Genomic DNA, 26,626 nt, shown 5'->3' on the forward strand with positions numbered 1-26,626 from the left:
ACCTCACACCAGTGAGAATGGGGAAAATTAACAAGGCAGGAAACCACAAATGTTGGAGAGGATGTGTAGAAAAGGGAACCCTCTTGCACTGTTGGTGGGAATGTGAACTGGTGCAGCCACTCTGGAAAACTGTGTGGAGGTTCCCCAAAGAGTTAAAAATAGACCTGCCCTACGACCCAGCAATTGCACTGTTGGGGATTTACCCCAAAGATACAGATGCAATGAAACGCCGGGACACCTGCACCCTGATGTTTCTAGCAGCAATGTCCACAATAGCCAAACTGTGGAAGGAGCCTCGGTGTCCATCGAAAGATGAATGGATAAAGATGTGGTTTATGTATACAATGGAATATTCCTCAGCATTAGAAACGACAAATACCCACCATTTGCTTCAACGTGGATGGAACTGGAGGGTATTATGCTGAGTGAAGTAAGTCAATCGGAGAAGGACAAACATTATATGTTCTCATTCATTTGGGGAATATAAATAATAGTGAAAGGGAATATAAGGGAAGGGAGAAGAAATGTGTGGGAAATATCAGAAAGGGAGACAGAACATGAAGACTCCTAACTCTGGGAAATGAACAAGGGGTGGTGGAAGGGGAGGAGGGCGTGGGGGTGGGGGTGAATCGGTGACAGGCACTAAGGGGGGCACTTGACGGGATGAGCACTGGGTGTTATACTGTATGTTGGTAAATTGAACAACAATAAAAAATAAATTTATTGTAAAAAAAACCCAAAATAATCTGTAAACTGGATTCAGGATTATTAATATTAAAAAAAATTTTTTTTTGTTTCTAAGTAGGTGTATTTTTAAATAGCTTTCAAGATACACATATTTTTTTCCTTTAAAAAACGTCTGTCGGAGCAGTTTTGTTGTGTTGCTGGTCGTCCTGTGGTCCCGAGCCCCCTGCGCTTGGCTTGGGTCCTGGTGGCCTGTCCGGGCATCGCGGAGACCCCGGCCTATCGCTCCACCCGGTCTTTCCACAGATCATGCAGGGCCGCACGTGAGCTAGTGATGTTTCAAATAGAGTTAACAAATAGCTATTGGTTACTTTGTGACTATCACTGTTTAGGTGTTTGAAGTTGATTGATGTGGAAAACATAAAAATCTCTGCCCTGGAATATGGAACTTAAATTTCAGTGGGGGAAGAACCAAAAATAAGTGTGTGGGCATATAAACAAACAAGATAGATGAATACAAACAGGTAGTATTTCAGTATGGTCTTTATAGAGCTTGCCTAGAGAGAGGATGGTAGTGGTTGGAAGCAAGTCAGCTTGGCACAGATATATAAAGGATGAGGCTGTACGGTAAAAAAAAGAAAATGATGAATACTAATCCTTCTTCCTTCACAGTGACTTACCATTTTACATATGGCAAAACTGGCAAGAGGCTGTTTGAACTACAAACATAACATTCACATTTAACCTGCTTCAGTGAAGGGACAAGCATAGCAGGTAAGGTGTTGCGATGTCTAACCAGACTTTCCCTGTTCTCAGAGAGAGGTCAGGGTTGATCTCAATATTGGTTTATTCTTTTTTTTTTTTTTTTAATAAAGCCTCTGCTTTAAGATATCTCCACACTTACATGTTCATATCGGGCTCTGCATTCACCCTCAAAACAATTTTTCCTCCTCACTTCTTAATCTCAATAATGCTACCAACATACACTATGTAATTTACTCAAGCCAACACTAGAAGTTATTCATAATAGTTCCTAATTTCTTTTTGCTTTAAGATTTTATTTATTTATTTGAGACAGAGAGAGAGAGGGCATGACTGGTGGAGAGGGGCAGAGGGAGAAGGAGAAGCAGGCTCCCCGCCCTGAGCAGGGAGCCCAACATGGGTAGAGTTGGTCCCAGGACCCTGGGATCATGACCTGAGCGGAAGGCAGATGCTTAGCCAACTGAGCCACCCAGGCACACTTCATAACAGTTCTTTTTTTTTTTTTTTTAAGATTTTATTTATTTATTCATAAGAGACACAGAGAGAGGCAGAGACATACATAAGCAGAGGGAAAAACAGGCTCGCCGTGGGGAGCCTGATGTGGGACTTGATCCCAGGACCCCTGGATCATGACCTGAGCCAAAGGCAGGCACTCAACCACTGAGCCACCCAGGTGCCCCTCATAACAGTTCTTGCTTCACATTATCCTCACCCTTATTAAATGGATAAAATCTTCTTTTTGATATCTAAGGTTCTCAATAATAGCCTTCTCCATTCCAAGTATTAGCTTTATTACTGGTCAGTTTGGATCTTGGGACATGGCTCAGGATGAAACTGCCCTCACTCTAAAATATAGTCCTGGTAACTTCACTTGTGAAGAATTAGGACATTTCAGAATCATTGTCTGCCTCACACTACGTCTACTGAAAAAAGCCAAAGAGAGGCAAAGTGCATGTTGGTAGTAGTCTTTATGGCCTTACTCCTGCCAAGAAAAAAAATCCAAATAGATTTCAGACTCTTGCTACTTTAAGAACTAAATAATCTGATCCTCTGCTCTATGGAGAAACCTATGAGGGGTTAAAAGAAGACAGAGGTTTTATTTCTGTGAGATGTGGCAATTTTCTCTTTTTTGCTATTTGTGTATGAGGTGAGGGATAATTTTCTTTACTCTCCCTGACGTCTGGTTCTCTTGTCACATTGGGGTTCTTTTGTCAAATGATTATGGAGCTGGCCCTTCTGAAGAGCCAGAATGAAACTCTATCAGGATAGTCTTCCTCCTGTCCTCTGGAGACATACTTGCAACTAGTTTTAAAGAATGCCTTCTTGCAAGCAGCAGGTGGAGCTTTAGCTTTTGCTTTTGGAATGCTCTGAAATGAATGAGATGGGTATTGATTAAATTCTCCCTCTCCCTCTGCTGCTCCCCCTGCTTGTGCTCTCTCACTCTTGCTCTCTCTCTCTAATAAATAAATAAAATCTTTTTTAAAAAAGAAAGTCTTTAAGTTCTAAAATATTATAAATATTGACATTTAAAGAACTCTTACATCTCTTTTTAAAACCTATCTACTAGTGATTAATTACTATTACAGAAGTGTTACCCCTACTACGATCATTCATAAAAAAATGAACATGTATTCCTTAACCGTTGTATGTTTTATTCTTTTCCCCTTCAACTAATATTTATATCATACTTCCCCAATTTTCTAAAATATGTAATATAAGTATATATTTGATACTTTTATTTCCTAAGGAACATTGGACTTTACATGTTATAAAATTTCTTCTGGATTGACTTATCATCAAAATTATTATGAGGATAGAATATTCAAAATATATCTTTATTATAAATTTTGATAAATCATCACCAACAAAGTAAAACTGTTAGAAACTCATCTCTCTTTCTTTTTTCTTTCAAAAGATTTTATTTTTATTTATTTATTTATTTATTTATTTATTTATTTATTTATTAAGATTTTATTTACTTATTCATGAGAGAGAGAGAGAGAGAGAGAGAAGCAGGCTCCATGCAGGGAGCCCGATGTGGGACTCGATCCTGGGACTCCAGGATCACGCCCTGAGCCGAAGGCAGGCACTAAACCGCTGAGCCACCCGGGGATCCCTCAAAAGATTTTATTTATTCATGAGAGACACAGAGAGAGAGGCAGAGACATAGGCAGAGGGAGAAGCAGGCTCCATGCAGGGAGCCCAATGTGGGACTCGATCCCGGGACCCCGAGGTCACGCCCTGAGCCCAAGGCAGATGCTCAACCACTGAGCCACCCAGGCATCCCAGAAACTCCTCTCTTAATCCAGTGTATTCAAATATTACTACATTGAGAGAGAATTCAACATCAATTCTATTCCTACTTTTTAGTGATGCATATTGATAAATCTTACTTATAAAGATAAGTAGATAGGAATAGAAGGCGATTTATTAGACTATCTCCAGTTTTTGAACTTTTTCAGTTATTTGCTAAAAATCATAGAGTATTCTGTCATCAAAAATTATTTGTAATGGTGTATTAACAGCGAATTTAGTTAGATTATTCTTCAATGTTATTGAAGGTAAAGAATAATAAATAGAATAGTTTGTAAAGGGTTTGTTATTTCCTAGTCAGTAGTCATTTGTTTTCTCAATTTCGAGGAGGTACACTAAAGCAAGGTTTTAGTAAGTTATTTAACTGTTAATTACCTTTGTTTTTTAATGCTTACAAAGTACCTTGATCAGCCATTATTCTCAGAACAATTGGGAAAATAAAATATTATTAATGTGAGTGTACCTTTTTGACAAGTGCTTCTTTTTTTTTTTTTTTGACAAGTGCTTCTGTTCATCACAGCTTTCAATATTTTTGTCAATCTCAGAGCTGGAGATTTCATGGTCATCATATGAAAAATGTTTGCAGTATATAATTTGACAGACTATCCCCACAACCCAGTTTATCAAATTCAACTTTTTAAATTAAAATAATACGTTAATACATGTGTTGAGTTTTATGAAAAGTGATCTTTAATAATGAACAGAGTACATAATTGAGATAGATTTTTAAAAAGTGGCTAATATTAAAATGAAATAGATATGGTTTATATATTTTATTCAATTCATGATGTTAAGAAGGATAAAAAGTCTATACATTGTTTCTCATCACTAATATATAAGGATATAACAAAATAAAAAATAAATAAAATAGACCTACGTACAACAACATAGATGAATCTTAGCAATGTGGATTGAAAAATAAAGCCCAAGAAGACCAAATATAATATAATAGCTTTAAAAACACTCAAACCTCAACAAATCTAAATGACTTCTTATTTAGGCATATATATATATATATATATGCTATATATATATATATGCTAAAATTAATCACTTGAGTTAGTTAGAACTTGATGCTTCTAATGTATAAAGGACTTGAAGAGCTGGGAAAAAAAATTTGAGCAAAAAATCCAGAGAAATTATGCAGGTAAACCCTAGTAAATATTGAAGTCTTAATGCTAAAGAATATTTAAAAGCAAATTATATAATCCAGGGAAACAGGAAACACATGAAATGAGAAACCCATCTCTAGAAAACAAATGCAGATTCTTGGAATTTTGTGTATAATATATACTTTAATCTTATTTATGCCATCTTGCATTCATCTTCTCTTTCATGAAACACAGGAAATACCTGGGCATGTTGCCCAAGTACTTGGAAATCCTTTGGTTCCAGCTGCTACTTAATTTCTACTGAACAGAATTTTTGGTCAAAGAATGAGCAGAACCGTGTTGCAATGGGTGCTCGTTTATTTGGTGGTGATCACAGAAGCAGAGCAGCTACTTTTCTTTATTTTTCATTAATTTTTTTGTTGTTGTGGAAGAAAATACAGTATTTACAATCTGAACTGTTTTTTGTCTGTTTGTTGGGCGTGGACCCCAAAGAGGGGCTTGAATTCGCAACCCTGAGATCAAGAGCTGAGCTGAAATCAAGACTTGGGCACTTTTAACCAACTGAGCCACCAGGCACCACTGAACAGTTTTTAAATGTACATATCAGTAGTGTCAACTATATTCACATTGTTTCATAGGAAAGCATAGGAAAGTTTCCTAAGCATAGGAAACTTTCCTATGTGTTATATAATTAAACTTGTCTGAGGAGTAGTCCTCCTCCCCTGGAATATTGGCTTTATATTAGAGAATCTCAGGATATTATACAGAAAATTCTCCTTAAGCTTACAGGTTCAATTAAAATTTAATTCTAAATTAATTGCACTTTACCTCAGTAAAATTATTTATGGGAAAACGATCTAGACTGATCAAAAAGGTAATATAAAGGTCCAAATGGAAAAATTAGACTAACAATTTTTTAAAAGAAATTAATCACTACCATTAAAATCTAATAAGCATTCCTTTATGTTTGACTTTTACAAGTAATTTCCTACTTCTTAGAGAAATACTACTTAGAATAGGGAAATTTAAAATTTGATAACGCAAATGCAATTTCACTGTTAAATAATCATAAATGAGATGAAACACATCCAAAATTATAAAATTAAAAAGTGATTAAAAGTGCAAAAACTGATGTGTAATATAAAAAGAGTTCTGTCTCTTGATTTAAAAAAAGAAAAGAGGGGATCCCTGGGTCGCGCAGCGGTTTAGCGCCTGCCTTTGGCCCAGGGCACGATCCTGGAGACCCGGCATCGAATCCCACGTCGGGCTCCCAGTGCATGAGCCCTCTGCCTAGGTCTCTGCCTCTCTCTCTCTCTCTCTCTCTCTCTCTCTCTCTCTCTCTCTCTGTGTGTGACTATCATAAAAAAAAAAAATGTCTGGTAGAATTCTTTAAAAAAAAAAAGAAAAGAAAAAGGATAAAATAATACTATCTGAGATGGGTGGGTTAGGAATCCCTCCCTCTTGGAAACTTGTTGGTATTTTGGCTTGTTTTCTTGGCCAATGTAAGTGGCTCAGTTTAGGGAAATTTTATTAGTAGTGACAATTAATACTAATGTTAGCAATTATAATAATGATAACAGTTATTAAGCTCTACTAAGTGCATGTATTATATCACTTCATGAAACTTATTTTTCAGAACTCATTGTACTGGTTAAAAATTGAATAACTTTCCCAATGTCAAAACCTAATAAGATGAACTATGTTCAACTCCATGTCTATCTAACTCCAAAGAGGGTAGTGCTCTTAGCCATTACATTTTGCTGCCTCTAAACACATATAGACACTTCGATTAAATTTTTCTCCAGTTAATACAAATTTAAATATCTATGTTCAATTCTGGTAGGGTAATAATATAACAATACTATTTATTTTTGCTTAAAAAATTTTTAAGTGTACATTGTCTTATTTGTCACACAATCTTGTGTTCTATTTGGAGACCTTATTATGATTTCTATTTTTAATAGATGAAGAATATACTACTGGGGAGATTAAATTACTTCCTTAAGATCAGAATGAGCCAGAAACAAAACCAAGTATATTAATTCCGAAGGTAACATCCTATCCCAAATCCCACCTCCTACCACAGATTATATTCTTTAGAAGCAGGGTAACTATTTATATTACAACCTGAAATCTGGCATTGTGATGCCCCCAGATATGGTTTTCTTTTTTAATATTCCCCTGGCTATTTGAGGTCTTTTCTGATTCCACACAAATCTTAAGATGATTTGTTCCAACTCTCTGAAGAAAGTCCATGATATTTTGATAGGAATTGCATTAAATGTGTAAATTGCCCTGGGTAGCATTGACATTTTCACAATATCAATTCTTCCAATCCATGACATGGAATATTTTTCCATCTCTTTGTGTCTTCCTCAATTTCTTTCAGAAGTGTTCTGTAGTTTTTAGGGTATAGATCCTTTACCTCTTTAGTTAGGTTTATTCCTAGGTATCTTATGCTTTTGGGTGCAATTGTAAATGGGATTGACTCCTTAATTTCTCTTTCTTCAGGCTCATTGTTAGTGTATAGAAATGCCACTGACTTCTGGGCATTGATTTTGCATCCTGCCACACTGCCAAATTGCTGTATGAATTCTAGCAACTTTGGGGTGGAATCTTTTGGGTGTTCTATATACAGTGTCATGTCATCTGCAAAGAGGGAGAGTTTGACTTCTTTGCCAATTTGAATGCCTTTTATTTCTTTTTGTTGCCTGATTGCTGAGGCTAGGACTTCCAGTACTATGTTGAATAGCAGTGGTGAGAGTGGACATCCCTGTCGTGTTCCTGATCTTAAGGGAAAGACTCCCAGTGTTTCCCAATTGAGAATGATATTTGCTGTGGGCTTTTCATAGATGCCTTTTAAGATGCTGGGGAATGTTCCTTCTATCCCTACATTCTGAAGAGTTTTGATCAGGAATGGATGCTGTATTTTGTCAAATGCTTTCTCTGCATCTATTGAGAGGATCATAGGGTTCTTGGTTTTTCTCTTGTTGATGTGATCTATCACATTGATTGCTTTACGAGTGTGAACCAGCCTTGCATCCCGGGGATAAATCCCACTTGGTCATGGTGAATAATCTTAATGTACTGTTGGATCCTATTGGCTAGTATCTTGTTGAGAATTTTTGCATCCATGTTCATCAGGGATATTGGTCTATAATTCTCCTTTTCGGTGGGTCTTTGTCTGGTTTTGGAATTAAGGTGATGCTGGCCTCATAGAATGAGTTTGGAACAGCTTTAGTAGAATTAGGTATTGTTCTTTAGACGTTTGATAGAATTCCCCTGGGAAGCCATCTGGCCCTGGACTTTTGTGTCTTGGGAGGTTTTTGATGACTGCTTCAATTTCCTCCCTGGTTATTGGCCTGTTAAGGTTTTCTATTTCTTCCTGTTCCAGTTTTGGTAGTTTGTGGCTTTCCAGAAATGCGTCCATTTCTTCTAGATTGCCTAATTTATTGGCGTATGGCTGCTCATAATAAGTTTTAAAAATTGTATTTCCTTGGTATTGGTGGTGATCTCTCCTTTTTCATTCATGATTTTATTAATTAGAGTCCTTTTTGTTTTTAATAAAGCTGGCTAATGGTTTATCTATCTTATTAATTCTTTCAAAGAACCAACTCCTGGTTTTGTTGATCTGTTCCACAGTTCTTCTGGTCTCTATTTTATTGAGTTCTGCTTGAATCTTTACTAACTCTCTTCTTCTGCTGGGTGTAGGTTTTATTGGCTTTTCTTTCTCCGGCTCTTTTAGGTGCAAGGTTAGTTTTTGTATTTGAGTTCTTTCCACTTTTTTGAGGGATGCTTGTATTGTGATGTATTTCCCCCTCAGGACTGCTTTTGCTGTATCCCAAAGATTTTGAACGGTTATATCTTCATTCTCATTAGTTTCCATGAATCTTTTTAATTCTTCTCTAATTTCCTGGTTGACCCTTTTATCTTTTAGCAGGATGGTCTTTAACCTCCACATGTTTGAATTTCTTCCAAATATCTTCTTGTGATTTAGTTCTAGTTTCAAAGCATTATGGTCTGAAAATATGCAGGGGATGATCCCAATCTTTTGGTATCAGTTAAGACCTGATTTGTGACCCAGTATGTGGTCTATTCTGGAGAAAGTTCCATGTGCACTTGAGAAGAATGTGTATTCAGTTGTGTTTTTGTTAAGTAGTGTAAATATCTGTGAAATCCATCTGGTCCAGTGTATCATTTAAAGCTCTTGTTTCTTTGGAGATGTTGCCAGATATTAGGTTGTACTACAAAGCTGTGATCATCAAGACAGTGTGGTACTGCACAAAAACAGACACATAGATCAATGGAACAGAATAGAGAATCCAGAAATGGGTCCTCAACTCTATGGTCAACTAATATTCGACAAAGCAGGAAAGACTATCCACTGGAGAAAGGACAGGCTCTTCAATAAATGGTGCTGGGAAAATTGGACAGCCACGTGCAGAAGAATGAAACTAGACCATTCTTTTACAGCATACACAAATATAAACTGAAAATGGGTGAAAGATCTAAATGTGAGACAAGAATCCATCAAAAACTAAAAGACAACCTAGGCCACAGCTTCTTTATCCATTCATCTTTCGATGGGCACTGAGGCTTCTTCCACAGTTTGGCTCTTGTGGAATTTGCTGCTATAAACATCGGGGTGCAGGTGTCCTGCCGTTTCATTGCATCTGTATCTTTGGGGTAAATCCCCAGCAGTGCAATTGCTGGGTCATAGGGCAGTTCTATTTTTAACTCCTTGAGGAACCTCCACTCTCTTTTCCAGAGTGGCTGTAACCGTTCACATTCCCACCAACAGTGCAAGAGGGTTCCGCTTTCTCCACATCCTCTCCAACATTTGTTGTTTCCTGTCTTGTTAATTTTCCCCATTCTCACTGGTGTGAGGTGGTATCTCATTGTGGTTTTGATTTGTGTTTCCCTGATGGCAAGTGATGCAGAGCATTTTCTCATGTGTTTGTTGGCCATGTCTATGTCTTCTTTGGTGAAATTTCTGTTCATGTCTTTTGCCCATTTCATGATTGGATTGTTTGTTTCTTTCCTGCTGAATTTAATAAGTTCTTTATAGATCTTAGATACTAGCCCTTTATCTGATAGGTCATTTGCAAATATCTTATCCCATTCTGTAGGTTGTCTTTTAGTTTTGTTGACTGTTTCTTTTGCTGTGCAGAGGCTTCTTATCTTAAGTCCCAAGAGTTCATTTTTGCTTTTGTTTCCCTTGCCTTCATAGATGTATCTTGCAAGAAGTTGCTGTGGCCAAGTTCAAAAAGGGTGTTGCCTGTGTTCTCCTCTAGGATTTTGATGGATTCTTGTCTTACATTTAGATCTTTCACCCATTTTCAGTTTATATTTGTGTATGGTGTAAGAGAATGGTCTAGTTTCATTCTTCTGCATATGGCTGTCCAATTTTCCCAGCTCCATTTATTGAAGAGGCTGTCCTTTCTCCAGTGGATAGTCTTTTCTGTTTTGTCGAATATTAGTTGACCATAGTGCTTTTTTTTTTCTTAAAAGCAATTTGATTATGATATACCTTGATTGTGTGTGTATATCTGTGTGTGTGTGTGTGTGTGTGTGTGTGTTCATGTTCATACTGCTTGGGTTCATTAAGCTTTTCGCATCTGTATGTTTATAGTTTTAATCTAATTTGGAAAAATTTCAGTTATATTTTTAGTCAAATAGCTTTCCTGGCCCCTTTTGTGGGACTCCAAATATGTGTATCAGACTTTTTGATATTACTCCACAAGTCTCTGATATGTTCATTTATTTTAGTCTTTTTTCTCTCTGTGAAAACATTTTGGATAAGCTCTATTGCTGTGTCTTCAAATTAACTCATCTATTCTTCATTGTCTAATATGGTATTAATTCTATCCAATGAAAATTTTATTTCAGATATTTCATCTTTTTAATCTCTAGAATTTCCATGTTTCTAAAGAAAGTCTTCAAAAAAAAAAAGTCTTCCAGTTCTCTCATAATGATCATATTTTCTTAGGATATTTTTGTTTGATATCTATTAAGTGTTTTCCCCTTCATTCTTTCTTCCTCTATGTAAGATTTATATATAGAAAAAATACATCATTTGTCCAATAGAATTTTTTTCAAATAACAACTGTATTCACTTCACTTTCATGAAAGTGGGGTTCTACCAGATGAGTTTTTTCCAATGAGTCATGAGTGCTGCCTTCCTCTAAGCACCCACTCATTGTTGTCTTTCCTGGTACTCCATTAGCATAAATTGTCCTTCCACACTTTTTACCTTGGAGTTGTGGGTCTCAAATTTAGCTTGCCCCTGATGATATTTTTTAAATTCTGAAGTCCAATACTCATCCCAGACCAATTAAATCAGAATCTGTGGGAGTGGTACCCAAGTATTGGTTTTGTTTTAAAGCTCCTCACTTATTACCAATTTGAAGGCAAGTCTGGGAACCATTGCCTTTGATATTTGGCTTCATATGTTTCCCATACTTATTTCTTTAGGGCATGTGCAACATCTCCTATCTCTTAAATATACATATCTTTTAAAATTCCCTCTTATATTTTAGAAACTCTCTATGATTGTCTTTTCAATTTCCCTATCTGCAATTTGTCTTCATGGTTTCTGATTCCAGGCCTGTGGAGAGGTAATGATTTATATCTAATCTTGAGAACTTGACTTTATTACTTGGTTAGATAACTAAGTATCTCAATAGTCTATAATAAAACTTGTGTTCTTTCCATTGATATGTGGTGGCTCATTTATCATATATTGATTCTCATATACGTAACTCAAAGCCTTTTCCATTCTGTTCCATTCATCTATTTTTCTTTTGTTTAAAAATTTTATTTATCTATTCATGAGATACACACACACACACACACACACACACACACACACACACACACAGAGGCAGAGACACAGGCAGAGGGAGAAGCAGGCTCCATACAGGGAGCCTGAGTGGGACTTGATCCCGGGTCTCCAGGATCACACCCTGGGCTGAAGGCGGCACTAAACCACTGAGCCACCCAGGCTGCCCTATTTTTCTGTGCCAATAAAATACTGTTGTTGTTTTCCTACAGCTTTGTCATATTCATAGTATTTGGTAGGGCACGTCCATATCTATCCATTCAAGTTTTCTGTTTATATTTGCCTCAAGTTTAACATCCTATATTTGCCTAGAATTTTTTCCATTTCATCTATTTAAAAAAGGCTTTAGCAAATTGTTACTCCAAAGAGATTCAATTATTTTGAAATCTCTATCAATAGTTATTTTTTTCCTGTTTATTCCATTTTAATTTAATTTTTTACTTTCTTGATAAGTCTTACTGAAATTCTGCTATCTTATTAACCTTTTGGATAAATAACCTTTTAGTTTCGCTAATTTCTCCACTTTTATTTTCTATTGTATGGACTTCTCTCCTTATCTTTAGTATTTTTCTTTCCTTTTCCCTGCCTCCCTCCTTATTTCCTTCCTTCCCAACTTCCTTCTTTCCCTCTTTTCTTTCTTTTCTCTTTCCCTTCTTCCCTCTCTCTTACCCTCCTTCCTTCATTTTTTCAACTTGTTAAAAAGAATGTTTTACTCAGTTGAGTTTCTTGATGAATGAATGAATGAATTTTTGATGAATATATTTAAATTATCCAGGGTAAAGCTAATTAGAGTCAAAGATGTCCAGTTAGTGTTGTTTGGTGTCAAATTGTTTTCTCAATCATTATATTATAAATTTCTCTTAATGATCACCTTAAGTATTTTATAAATTTTCCTTTAAGTGCATTTTAACTTCCTTGGATAAATTTTGAGATGTATTGTAATTTAGATTTTTTTTTTCTTAAATTGCAGGGCACCTGGGTGGCTCAGTTGGTTGAGCATCTGACTCTTGATTTCAGCTCAGGTCATGATCTCAGGGTCATGAGATCAATCCCCAGTCAGACTCTGTGCTCAGAGGGAAGTCAACTTGAGATTCTCTCCCTCCCTCTCCCTATGCCCCCCACCTACTTGCCTACTCTTTTTTCTCTCTAAAATAATAAATAAATAAGTCTTTAAAAAACCCCACAAATTTTAATTGTGGCAAAATACACATATCATAAAATGTACTCACCTTAACCACTTAAAGAAAAGGTTTATTTATTTATTTTAGACAGAGTGTACAAGTGGGAGAGGCAGAGGGAGAGGGAGAAAGAATCTCAATCAGACTCTACACTGAGCATGGAGCTCAACACAGGGCTTGATCCTAGGACCCTGACATCAATGACCTCAGTGGAAACCAAGACTCAGACACTTAACTAACTGTACCATCCAGGCACCCCTCATCTTAACCATTTTTAAGTGTACTGTTCAGTGGTGTTAGATACATTTACATTTTTTTTTTGCACTATCACTATAAATCTCCAGAGCTTTTTATCTTCCAAAATTAAAAGTTTATACTCATCAAACAATAACTTCCCCTTCCTCCCATCCTCCAACCTCTGGGAGCCACTATTCTACTTTTTGTCTATATAAATTTCACTACTTTAGGTATCTCACATAAATTGAATCAGACAGTATTTGTCTTTTTGTGACTGGCTTATTTTCACTTAGAATAATGGCCTCAAGTTTCATCCATGTTGTAGTATGTGTCAGAATTTTCTTCTTTCTTTAGTTTTATTTATTAATTTAATTTAATTAAAAGGTTTTTTTACTTTGAAAGAAGGAGAGAGAGAGAGAGAGAGAGAGAGAGAGAGCAGGAAGAGGAGCAGAGGGAGAGAGAGAGAATCTTGAGCAGACTCCACCCTGAGTGCGGAGCTGGACATGGGCTCAATCTTATGACACTAAGATCATGACCTGAGCTGAAATCAAGAGTTAGACCCTTAACCAGCTGAGCCACTCAGGAGCCCATATTTATTTATTTGAGAGAGAGAGAGAGAGAGCAAGCATGAGTGGGTGAGGGGTAGAAGGAGAGGGAGGAAAATCTCAAGCAGACTCTCTGCTGAGCATGGAGCCCAAACCAGGGCTTGATCTCAGGATTCTGAAATCATGACCTGAGCTGAAACCAGGAGTCAGATGCTTAACCAACTGAATCACCTAGATGCCCTAATAGAATTTTCTTCTTTTTAAAGTCTAAATAATATTCTAGTGTATGCATATACAATTTGTTTATTCATTCATACACTGATGAACATTTGGGTTGTTTTTGCCTTTTGATTATTGTGAATAATGATGTTACGAACATGGGTGTACCAGTATCTCTTAGAGACCTACTTTTAATTCTTTTGAGTATATGCTCACAAGTCAAATAAGTGCATAATTCAGTCATTCAATTTTTAATATTTTGAGAAGCTGCCATGTATTTTCCACATTCCCACCAGTAGTTCACAAAGGTTCCACATCCTTGTCAACACATATTCTTTTCTTTTCTTTTTTGGTAGTAGCTGTCCTAATGGGTGTAAAGTGATACTTTACATTGTGGTTTTTGCTTCTGTTTTTCAAAATATTTTATTTATTATTTGAGAGAGTGAGTGAGCACAAGGGACAGAGGGAGAAGCAGGCTCTCTGCTAAGTAAGGAGCCTGATGCTAGGCTTGATCCTGGTACTCTAGGATCATGACCTGAGCTGAATGCAGGTACTTAACAGACTAAGCCACCCAGGTACCCCTCGCTGTGGTTTTGACTTGCATTTTCCTAATGATTAGTGATGTTGAATAGCTTTCCAAGTGCTTCTTTATCCTTTGTATATCCTTTTGGGAGGAATGTCTATCCACATCCACTATTTTTTAATTGGGTTGTTTTCTTTCTTTCTTTTTTTTTTTTAAATGGGGACATGACCCTTTTTTTTTTAAAATTTTTATTTATTTATGATAGTCACAGAGAGAGAGAGAGAGGCAGAGACACAGGCAGAGGGAGAAGCAGGCTCCATGCACCAGGAGCCCGATGTGGGATTCGATCCCGGGTCTCCAGGATCACGCCCTGAGCCAAAGGCAGGCGCCAAACCGCTGCGCCACCCAGGGATCCCTTAATTGGGTTGTTTTCTGTTATTGAATTGAAGGAAGTATTTTATACTATTAATCCCCTTATCAGATATATGACTTGAAATATTTTCTCCCATTACATGGGTTGTCTTTTCACTGTGTTGATTATGTCTTTTAATGTACAATAGTCTTAAATTTATGTATTTTTGTTGCTTGTGTTTTCAGTGTCATATCCAAAAAAACCATTGCCAAATACAATGTCATAAAGCTTTCCTCATTTTATTCTAAGAGTTTTATGGTTTTAGTTCTTATGTTTTGGTCTTTCATTACTTTTGAGTAATTTTTGTGTACAGTGTAAGGTAGGGGTCCAACCTCATTCTTTTGCATGTGGATATCCAGTTTCCCAACATCATTTGTTGAAAATTGAACCCCCCCCCCCCATTGAATGGTTTTGGCACCCTTACTAATAATCATCTGACTATATATACAAAGGTTTATTACTGGATACTTTCATTTCTTTTTTTTTTTTTATGATAGTCACAGAGAGAGAGAGAGAGAGAGACAGGCAGAGACATAGGCAGAGGGAGAAGCAGGCTCCATGCACCGGGAGCCCGACGTGGGATTAGATCCCGGGTCTCCAGGATCGCGCCTTGGGCCAAAGGCAGGCGCTAAACCGCTGCGCCACCCAGGGATCCCACTTTCTTTCTTTTATAAAAGATTTAATTTATTTATTCCTAAGAAATACAGAAAGAGAGGCAGACACATAGGCAGAGGGAGAAGCAGGCTCCCTGTAGGGAGCCTGATGTGGGACTTGATCCCAGGACTCTGGGATCATGCCCTGAGCCAAAGGCAGATGCTCAACCACTGAACCACCCAGGTGACCCTGTTACTGGGTACTTTCAAAGATAGTTTGGAATTCTCTTATAAAGTTAAACATAATCCAGTAACTACATTCCAAGTTATTTACTGAAATAAGTTGAAAACTTCTGTGAATACAAAAACCTACACACAAATGTTGATAGCAGTTTTGTTCATACTCACCAAAGCCTGGAAGTAGTCAAGATGCCCTTTCAATATGCAGATGGATAAATAAACTATGGTACAGCCAGTGAATGGAATATTATTTAGAGCTAAAAAGATATGAGCTATCAAGTTATGAGAGGAGATGGAGAAAACTTGAAGTCATATTACTAAGTGGAAGAAGCCAATCCTAAAAGACAATATACTATATGATTCCAACTATATGAAATTCTGAAAAAAAGCAAAACTTTGAAGAGAGTAAAAAGATCAGTGGTTGCCATGGTTTCAGAGGGGAGGGAGAGATAAATAAATGGAGCACAAGATTTTTAGAGCAGTGAAACTATACATCTTTTAATGATTGATACACATCATTATGCATTTGTCAAAATCCTTTAAATGTATATGACACAAAGAGCTAATCCTAATATAAACTATGGACATTGATTATTATATGGCAATGTTGGCTCATTGATTTTAATAAATGTACCACACTAGTGTAGGATGTTTATGATGGGGAAGGTTGCATGTATGTTTCCGGAAGGAATATGTAGAACTCTGTATTTTCACTGTGAAACTAAAACTGCTTTAAAAAATAACATCTACAAAAAAATTATAGAAGTTAAAAAAGAATTCTTTGCTGTGTGTGAATAAGAATGGGTTAATATTTAAGCTTATTACTTGGATTGGTTAGATATTTGATGTCTCTGCTTAGTTTTAGTGTGCTTAGTCTACCAGTTCAGAAAAACGTGCTAATGTCTCCAACTACAAGTTTTGATTTATCTATTTCTCCTTCTACGTCTGTCAGTTGTTCTGTCATATATTTTGAGTCTCTCTCTTTCTACTATTAGTATTAAATCTTCTTCTATGGCTCCTTTAATGCTTATAACACTTTAACACTTGTAACACTTCTTTATCACTTATAATATTATTTTGTATTGAGTTCTATTTTATTAGAACTTAAAACTGATACTCAAACTTTCTTTAGTTCACATTGCCTGAATATATCTTTCTTTCTATTGTCTTTTTTCTTTCATTTCATTCTTTCAATATTTTTTGATGTTTTACATGTCTTTTGTAGACATCAGCCTTAGATCCAACTTGAAGTTTTCTTTTCGTTTCTTTCTTTTTTCTGTTTTTAAAAAAATAGTAAGTTTAACCCATTTCTATTTATTGTGATCATTTGATACTGAATTATCATTGTTATTTCATATTTCCAGTGTACTTTTTTTAATTTTATTTCTTTTTAAAAAGTGCTTCCTGCTCTTCATTAGGTTAGTCAAAATATATTTTTTAAAAGATTTTATTTATCTACTCATGAGAGGCACAGAAAAAAGAGGCAGAGATATAGGCAGAGGGAGAAGCAGGCTCCTTGTGGGGAGCCTGATGTGGGACTCAATCCCAGAACTCTGGCATCATGACTGGAATCAAAGGCAGATGCTCAACCACGGAGCCACCCAGGTGCCCCAAAATATTTTCTTATTTTAAAAAGTTACATTCTATTTTTGGCCTGTAGTGGATACTCTTAACCTCAGATTCATGCTTGTGATTATTGCTCTTATTAATTTTTTAGACATTGTGTTAGTCAGGATAGAGAATATTATACTGTGGAAAACAATTATACCAAAACAAAACTAAAATGTTTCTTTCTCATGCCATGTATCAATTTCAACTGGCTAGATTCTACATTATCATTCTCTTCACTTGGCAGCCAGAACAGATAGAAGATCCACTCTATGGAATAATGGCAATAATTCTTGGGGAAAGAAAGCTCTGGAGGGTCTCTCATCAGTATTAAATATTTGACCTGAAAGTGACATATGTCACATATCATTGGCCAAAATGAGCTACAAGGCTCCACTTACCTTCAGAGACTGAGAAGTAAAATCATCTCATATGATCAGAAGATAGTAAAACTAGAATATTTGACAAACGTAAGTAATGACTAACATACTTATCAATGTCTTTATATTTCTCCTTAAAAAGACAAGCAATGTCAGCACATTCTAGCTTTTTTTCCCCCCTGGGCTCCATGTTGCTATTGTCTGTAATTAAACTTTTAGATTGTTACAGATATATATTCCTTTAAAAATTTCTTTGGTCTTAGGTTTTTCTGAGACAACAACAAACTTCACTAAAATCAGGTCATTTTATAAAACAATAAATTTTATTAAAATGTTTGATTCTCCCTTCTCATATCTCTGGCAGCCTTTGGCTGCATTTACTTATATTTTAAGGGTATCTTTGTGAGTATTTTCAGTGATAGATGTATTTGGGTAAGAATATTCTTATAGTGTTCTTGTATATAAAAGACTATTTGGCTGGATATAAATTTTAGAATCCAAATACTTTTTTAAAAAGATTTTATTTATTCATGAGAGACACACACACGTAGAGAGGCAGAGACATAGGCAGAGAAGAAACAGGCTCCATGCAGGGAGCCCAATGTGGGACTCGATCCAGGGACTCCAGGATCACGCCTTAAGCCAAAGGCAGACACTCAACCACTGAGCCACCCAGGCATCCCAAATACTTTTTTTAAAAAAGATTTTATTTATTTATTTGACAGAAAGAGCACAGCAGGAGGAGGGGCAGGCTGAGGGAGGGAGAGAAGCAGGCTCCCCATTGAGCAAGGAACATGACGCTGGGCTCGATCCTGGGACCCTGAGATCACACCCTGAGCTGAAGGCAGATCCTTAACTGTTGAGCCATCTAGGCGTCCCATCCCCAAATACTTTTTAAAAAATAAATTAAAAATATTATTCCACTGTCTTCTTGCATCCAATGTTACTATTGAGAAACATGAGGTAAATCAGACTTTTCTTCCTTTGTAGGAGATTTGTTCTTTTTCTCTGGGATTTTAAAAAATACTCCTTCTATCTTTGGTATTCTTAAATTATGGTAATTTGTCTTAATATGTCATTCTATCTTTAGCTTTTATTATACTATCAACCCTTTCAAAAGCCATAATTCTATTCAAAATGAATAATTTTGTGACTTATTTTCTTTTCAAAAGTAAGAATTTCATTACCCAGCAGCGACATTACTCTATCACATTTTTTCTCTTTTTGTGATGTTAGTAGTCACTAGTGGCCACTGGTGGCTGTTGATGACTAGATCCATTAATTCACTGGGTTCCAAAATGCTGATATTGTAAGTGTATAATTTCTTTGTCCTTTATCAGTTGGAATGCTTTTAGTAAGAGATTTTTCCCTTTTAACTATTGTACCTGTAACATTTCATCTAAGAAACACAGGATGTATACTTGATTCTTTCAATTTACTTACTATCAACATTCATGAATTTGTTCTCTGGAACTCTTATAAGATAGTTCAATTAGTTCATATGTTAACATTTTAAACTCATGGATTTAAAGATATTTGATGGGTGTCAATCCATTGGAATTCTTCATATTAAAGGTCAAATAATAACTTTTGACCAGAGAAAGACTCATTAGGTTGACTTCTGAATATTTTTAACATGAGTGGAGAACTGTTTGGTAACTTCCTTGCTATTTGGAATGGTTCCAGGTTCATCTCTACATTCCTTCCCCCAGACATGCAATCATCCGTTCTTATGAGAAACTCGGCTTTCTCTTAGTGGAAAATAGCATTTCAAGACCACAGTCAGAGTGTTAACGATGGTCATTGATCAGCTGGAAGAAATTTTTTAAAATAAATATTTTATGGATAAATATTTTATGGAAGTTTTTTAAAAATAAATATTTTATGGATACAAATATTTTATGTTCTTTTGCTTTTAAAATGGCAAACTTTTTTTAAAATTTTATATCATTGCTAATAAATAATATGTGCTTACTAGGTACAGACACAAGTCAAATCCCAAACACATACCAAGGTATCAACTGGATACAAAAAACACATCCTTCCCCTGTGGTAAGAGAGACCCTCACACCAGCACAAAACCTCAATAATATTGTTATTTTCTGTTATTATCTTTAGGCAGTTTTATCCATTACCTGTCAACTTCTAAATATAATTCTAGGAGAGAGAAAAGTAATTTGAGGAAAAAACCGGAATTTATTTAGGGAGTGATAAAAATAGAAAACTACTTACAGCGAGGATCAATACTGTAGTTGACTTTCTTAAAAACAATCTTTCCTTGCAGCTATGAGGTTATATTGTTCTGCCTAATAAAATAGTACAGCTTAAAAAAAAAAAATCCTCCCTGGAAATTGCATCCTTGGTACCTAAAGAGAGAGGGTCAAGGAAGAAACCCCCTGTCCTGCTCAGAGGGTGGCCGGAGCAGAATGCTGTGCTGAAAGGTGGCCGCCTGTGCACGTCGCAGAAGGAAAGAGGCAAAGGTCCATGCCACAGCATCGCTGCAGACGGACTTCACTCTTGCTCTCTAGAGAAGCTTCTCTAGCATGGCTTTCTCCGCTCTCTTACACTTCTGTGCAAAAATCAGTTCCCAACATTTGAGATACAGCCACATGAGTCTCCTATTCTGGCATGCATCGGTATTCCAGGCACCGCCACAATGTGGATCGTGCTGAAGTATGTTGGTTGGGGCAGCTGGGACCGTGCACGCTCTGACAGTAGGCTCTTTTAAAAAAATTTTTTTTTTTTTTTAAAGATTTTGTTTATTCATGAGACACACACACAGAGAGGCAGAGACACCGGCAGAGGGAGAAGTAGACTGTGTGGGGAGCCTGATGCAGGACTGGATCCCAGGACCCAGGAATCAGGCCAAAGGCAGTGGCTCAACCTCTAAGCCACCCAGGTGCCCAAAATACTTTATTGTTTGAGAAATCCCTGAGGTATTTCCTGCTTTGGAAACTGTGGATATAGTTCATCTTCTTCATTAACGTGAAAAGCCCGTGGTTTTTGAACTGTCATAACTGAAGACTGTAAAAAAAGCCAAATTTGTTTTACTCCCTTGTTTATAATGGCTATCTTCATCAAAACAGAGTATTAAGAATAATTTACATTTACATTTTGTAAATCATGACGAATGCTAAGATAATGTATGGGTCCTATGTCTTAATTCTGATTTATTTAGAGGAGATTGAGCCTTTCACCCAGGTCAAATGGATTCTACTTGCTTAGATTCTAGAAGTTATTTTAACTCGAGCTACATTTTAATTTGCTTCCTAATTGGACTCTACTTTCTCATACAGCTTTCCCCCCTAGTATTGTTAATTGCCTTTTATTAGATATCCTGTTTCTGTTATGCTCTTATTTTTCAACCCTTCCAATTAGTGTGCCTCTTACATGGCATTCAGCTTTAATCTGGTGTTTCCAGAGCCCTCCTCCTACTGCCCCATAGTGGACCCATTGCTATTCACAGTGGCCATTCAAGGACTTCCCTTCCTGGCTTTCCTGGTTAGACCTACTGTTTCTTGTACATTGTGCCTTTTTCTTTGTTGTTGTGGTCATAACTCTTTGTCTACAAACTTAAATGTGTGAGTAATTTCACAGTTTTAAGTACAAATAAATCTGATTCTGAGATTCTGGTATGCCAGCCTGGTAGGAAACTCAGTCTCAGTCATCTTGGGGCTCCTTTTCCCTCACTGCTATTGCAGAAGGATCCAGGAAGCTTATGTGTTGTGCAGTAAAAGAAAGAGGGACTCTTAATCGGTAGTGCAATGGGGTCACCACAGCTTGTCCCATTGTTTGAATCTGTCTGGGATCTGGGTAGTGGATGGCATCAGATTTTCTGTGACAACAGTTCAGTTTCTCTCAGTGAACTAAACAGTTTTTCTTCTCTGAGGTCTATCCACTTTGGGTATCTCTGTCAAGATGCAGAGTACAAGTCCTTAGGGTTACTGGAATGTGACAACTTGTGTTCACATCTAAGTCTTTGGAAATCTCCCCTTCTATCTCTTTATTTGCCTTTTAGATGAATCACTCTAAGTATCACCATCTTCTGAAAAAAAAGGGGAAAAAGAGATATCATCAGGATTTTTTTCTTTTTGTCCCTGTACCAAATACCTTCCCTGAAGTGAGAAAACGTAGGCCCAGTGACCTATGAAGGTGTAATTACATTATTCCTAATACCCAGTTATAATGGTAAGAAGTCAAAGATCAACTTTATGTATTTCTTTTGAGTAAATCTGCATTATTTTTTCTCTCTGGTAGAGTTTAGGGTCCTTTCTTGATGCTCAATCTTTTAAAAATACTTTGAGTCTGTGAGCATTAGTTTGTCATTTTTACGTATTCACTTCTTGTATTATTTTAGGACAAAGAATGAGAGAAATATCTTGAAAAATACTGAGTCTCTGTCACATTTGAATGAGATCCTGTTTCATCTAATTAGTGGGTTATTACTAACTATGCAATCTCATATTGTCTTTAAATCTCCCAGCACTTGTGGGATGTGGTGGGACAGACAAGTCCTATTCAAACTTCTACATCATCCCTTCCTTCAGGGTGCCTTCTTTCCTTCCTCTACATCCCTATTTCAGCCCCATTCTGAGTTATGTGCTCCCATTTTTTTTTTTTTTTTTTAATGATAGTCACACACACAGAGAGAGAGAGAGAGAGAGAGAGAGGCAGAGACTTAGGCAGAGGGAGAAGCAGGCTCCATGCACCGGGAGCCCGATGTGGAATTCAATCCTGGGTCTCCAGGATCCCGCCCTGGGCCAAAGGCAAGCGCCAAACCACTGCACCACCCAGGGATCCCATGTGTTCCCATTTTTCTTCATTATTACCTGGTAATTCTTTCTGGGCAGTATTCATTAAATATATAAGTATTTGTTGAAAATCTGTTTTACCATAATACAGTGTCAGCATTAGGAGGATGGACAATTTGGACCTATTTTGCCCATGGCCTTTTCCCCAATGCCTAGAAAAGTCCCTGGTACATAATAGGTACACTGTGGAACTGGTGAAAGACAATGTTGTATTGTATTCCTGTTGTATTCCCTGTTGTATTCCCACAAACTACAAAGAGCTTAGCACATAGTAGATACTTTCCAAATATTTGCAACTAATCAACTGATTCGTTTTTATTTCCATTACCTTCCTGGCCCTGGTTTCTTCATCAGGAATTTCCCTGTTACGTATTTCCTATTTCTCTTTTTCAGGTTTCATCATCAGGCTGAGTCCAGACACTTTGAATGCAAACAACTATTTCTTTGCTAAGTTTTGACACAAGATTTGGAGTTGAAATGTTTCTTTCACTTTAGAGTAATAATTCATCTATGAGATACTGTGGGACAGTCTGACTAAAGCCATTATAGTGAAAATGGCAAAAACTGAAACCCATAGTATGGAAGAGATTGTACAACCCAAAAGAATGTGCAGCTCAGAATTTTCTCAACTAACAGGCTTTGCAATAATGCACGGTGACATTCTGAATAACAGATTATCCTGGATCCCTCACTCTAACAAACTTCTCTGGCTTGCATTCCATAGACTCATCTCCATTTCTGGGCCTGATTGCCACACATTGGTTTGCTTATTTGGAAGGGTTGTCTGACCAACATCTTAATGAACTTAGTAGCCTGATTTGATTTTCATATCATTAAAAAAAAAAAACCGATTTTATTTATTTATTTATTTATTTATTTATTTATTTATTTATTTAAGTGTAAGCAGTGGAAGAGAAAGAAGGAGCGGGAGAGAGAAAATCCCAAACTTCCTACTTAGTGCAGAGCCTGATGTGAGACAATCTCACAATCCTTAGATCATGACCTGAGCCAAAACCAGGAGTTGGACATTCAACTGACTGAGCCACCTAGGTGCCCCTTCATATCACTTTTTAAATGATGTTTATCCTTTTTTTGTTCTTGCTTTTACTTCCAAGAAATAATATCTTTTATCATGTAGATATTTATTGCTGTGAACTTCCCTATATTAAAACTGCTTTTGCACATCCCAAGAGTTTTTTATGTTATATTTCCATTTTCACTTGTTTCAAGACATTTTAATTTTTAGTTTGATTTCTTTTTTTAATTTCCTCTTGATCCATTGGTTAAAACATTATTTTATGGTATGTGAAGTATGCCACAATCAAATAATAACGATTTCTTTAAAAGAAAAGAACTACATTCCCCAATCAAAATACATAGAGTAGCTCAAAGAATAGTACGTATGTATAACATGTTGTTTAACCTTATATATTTGTGAATTTCAGGTTTTTTCTTGCAATTGATTTCTAGATTTATGCCATTGTGGCCAGAAAAGATGCTTAATATGATTTCAGTCTTATTAAGACTTGTTTTGTAGCCAGCCTAACATGTGATTTCTCCTAGAGAATGTTCCCTGTACACTTGGGAAGAATGTATATTATGCTGCTCTTGGATGGAATGTTCTGTACATGTGTGCTAGGTCCATGTGTCATTTAAGTTCAATGTTTCCTTATTGATTTTCTGCCTGGGTAAGCAATCCATTGTTGAAAGTGGGGCATTGAAGTCTCCAGCTATTACTGTACTGCTGCCTATTTCTCCCTTCAGGTCTGTTAATATCTGCTTTATATATTTAGGTGAGCCTGTGTTGGTTGCATATATATTTACAAATGTTATATCCTCTTGTTGAATTGACTCCTTTATTCATTTTATTTTGACTTTTGCTATTTCTTATTATAGTCTTTGTCTTAGAAACTATTTTGTCTAAGAATAGCTACAACCTACTCTCTTTTCATTTCCATTTGCATGGAGTATCTCTTTTCATCTCTTTACTTTCAGACTGAGGGTGTCCTTAGAGCTGGAGTCTCTTAGAGGCCGCATGTAATTTTGTTTTATCCATTTAGCTACTCCTATGTCTTTTGGTTGGATAATTTAGTCTATTCCATTTAAAGTTGTTATTGTTATTATTATTATTATAAGACAGCTTTATTGTGGTATACTTTATATACCATAAGGTGTTTTAAGTATATAATTCAGTGATTTTTAGAAAATTTGTAGAGTTGTAAAACCATTTCCACAATACAGATATAGAACTTTTTCATCACTCCAAAAAGTTTTTTTTTAAAGATTTTATTTATTTATTCATGAGAGACACAGAGAGAGAGAGAGGCAGAGACACAGGCAGAGGGAGAAGCAGGCTTCATTCAGGGAGCCCGATGTAGGACTCAATCCCGGGTCTCCAGGCTCAGGCCCTGGGCTGAAGGCGGCGCTAAACTGCTGAGCCACCCAGGCTGCCCACCAAAAAGATTTCTTGTGCCTATTTACAGTTACCCCTCATTCCCACTCCTGGTCCCTGGCAACCACTAATTTCCTCACTATATAATCTATGGATTTGCCTTTTGTAGATATTTCATTTTAAAAAATTAACAATATGTATTTTTTGTGTCTGACTTTTTATCTTAGCATGGTGTTTCTGAGGTTGTTTATATGTCAATATTTTATACTTTTTTATTGCTAAGTAATATTTCATTTATAAATACAGCACATTTTATTTATTTGTTCATGAGTCGGTAGACATTCAGATGTAGAGTAAATCTTTTTTCTTTAGAGCTTTATTGAGATATAATTTACATTCCATATAACTCAGTCATTTAAAGTATATAGATCAGGGATCCCTGGGTGGCACAGCGGTTTGGCGCCTGCCTTTGGCCTAGGGTGCGATCCTGGAGACCCGGGATCGAATCCCACATCAGGCTCCCGGTGCATGGAGCCTGCTTCTCCCTCTGCCTATGTCTCTGCCTCTCTCTCTCTCTCTCTGTAACTATCATAAATAAATAAAAAAAAATTAAAGTATATAGATCAGTGGCTTTTTTGCATATTCACAGATTTATGCAACTTTCATCACAATCAATTTTAGAACATATCATTACCCAAGAAGACACTTTACACTGCTTAGTCATTACTCCAAAATCTATACCACCATGCCCTGCCCAAGGAATCACTAATCTACTTTTTGTATTTATGAATTTTCCCAATCTGGACACTTCATATAAATGGAATCACACAATATGTGGTCTTTTGTGGTTCGCTTTCGCTTAGCATAATGTTGTTAAGATTCATCCATATTGTAGCATGTAGCAGTATTTCATTCCTTTTTATTGCCAAATATATTCTGTTGTATGGATGCAAAAATTTCCCCTCAGTGTTATTGAGATATAGTTGACATAGAACATTGTGTAATTTTAAGGTATACAATTTGATGCATTTACAAATAGCAAGATGATTACCACTGTAGTGTTAGCTACCACCTGCATCCTGTCACATATTTGCCATTTCTTTTGTGTGGCAAATGTTTAAAATCTATTTTTTAAGTACCATTCAAGTATATATAATATTTTTAGCTATACTTAACATGTTGTACATTAGACTGTTAATCTCATAACTGGAAGTTTGTACCTTTGACCAGTATCTCCCCATTTCCCCCACTCACCAACCCTTGGTGACTACCATTCTACTCTCTGTTCCTCAGTTTGTCAGTTTTTGATTCCATACATAAGTAATATCATATAGTACTTATCTTTTTCTACCTGACTTAACTCACTTAGCATAATGTCCTCAATGTCCATCCGAATGGTTGCAAATGGCAGGATTTCCTTTTTTAGATGTTAATGCTGTACTAGATATGTGTTTTGTAAATGTTTTCCTCCATTTTGTAAGTTACCTTTTCATTTTATTAATAAATGTTTTTGAATATCTGAAAAAAAGGCTTTTTAAAAAAGCAGAAAGCTTTTAAATTGGAGGTCATCCTACTTATTTATCCTTTGCTTTTGCTGCTTGTGTGTTTGCTTTCATATCCAGGAAATCATTGCTGACAACAATGTCAAGGAATTTTATCCCTATGTTTTTTTTTCTGGGAGTTTTATAGTTTCAGATATTCTTAAAGTCTTTACTCCATTTTCAGTTCATTTTTATAAGTAGTGTAAGATAAGTGTAAGAACCACATTCTTACACT

General features: G+C 36.3%; 1 protein-coding gene across 7 annotated transcripts in view; it reads left to right on the forward strand.

Annotated features, from left to right (window-relative positions):
• The first annotated feature begins 1,352 nt into the window (after positions 1-1,352).
• Positions 1,353-26,626, forward strand: part of CLEC4D (C-type lectin domain family 4 member D) — a 41,078-nt gene continuing 15,804 nt past the window's right edge. For 2 of the 7 annotated variants that reach the window (XM_077871190.1, XM_077871195.1), the window contains exons 1-2: positions 1,353-1,458; positions 17,515-17,737. The gene's annotated coding sequence lies outside the window, so the exon portion shown is untranslated. Of the gene's footprint in view, positions 1,459-6,835; positions 6,922-17,514; positions 17,738-26,626 lie in introns of all 7 variants that reach the window. The other 5 variants (XM_077871191.1, XM_077871196.1, XM_077871192.1 and 2 more) reach the window with 4 other exon arrangements.

This window comes from Canis aureus, chromosome 25 (genome assembly GCF_053574225.1).
Source record: "Canis aureus isolate CA01 chromosome 25, VMU_Caureus_v.1.0, whole genome shotgun sequence".
Taxonomy (NCBI): Eukaryota; Metazoa; Chordata; class Mammalia; order Carnivora; family Canidae; genus Canis; species Canis aureus.